Raw genomic sequence first — 706 nt, forward strand, 5'->3', positions numbered from 1 at the left:
GCATCAACCGAGTATTGTGTCTCTGACACAGACATCACTGTAAACACAATAAAACATGTCTCAATAACCAGACAAAGCCGGTATTCACATGATACACATGCTGCATTTGAAATGCATCCACAGATTGATCTGGGAAAGAATGGCCTTCCATTCTGAAATGATCCACAATGAGGATGAAGAGGTGTGGAGGGGAAGGGGAAGGGGAAGGGGAAGGGGAAGGGGAAGGGGAAGGGGCCCAGGTCTTAGAGAAGCAGACAGGAGAGGCGTGGTGAGGAAGGGGCTAGGGGTTGGTTTGGGACTGGGCCCAGGTCTTAGAGAAGCAGACAGGAGAGGTGTGGTGAGGAAGGGGCTAGGGGTTGGTTTGGGACTGGGCCCAGGTCTTAGAGAAGCAGACAGGAGAGGTGTGGTGAGGAAGGGGCTAGGGGTTGGTTTGGGACTGGGCCCAGGTCTTAGAGAAGCAGACAGGAGAGGTGTGGTGAGGAAGGGGCTAGGGGTTGGTTTGGGACTGGGCCCAGGTCTTAGGGAAGCAGACAGGAGAGGTGTGGTGAGGAAGGGGCTAGGGGCTGGTTTGGGACTGGGCCCAGGTCTTAGAGAAGCAGACAGAGGGGGTGGTGGTGTGGGAGTCTGGAAGTGTGAAACATCAGTGAGTAATGATTTTAACTTAGACATTTCAGAGGGAGGGGATGAGGAGGGCTATGCTCTGTCA

The sequence above is a fragment of the Argentina silus genome, assembly GCF_951799395.1.
Source record: "Argentina silus genome assembly, chromosome: 20".
In the NCBI taxonomy this organism is placed as follows: domain Eukaryota; kingdom Metazoa; phylum Chordata; class Actinopteri; order Argentiniformes; family Argentinidae; genus Argentina; species Argentina silus.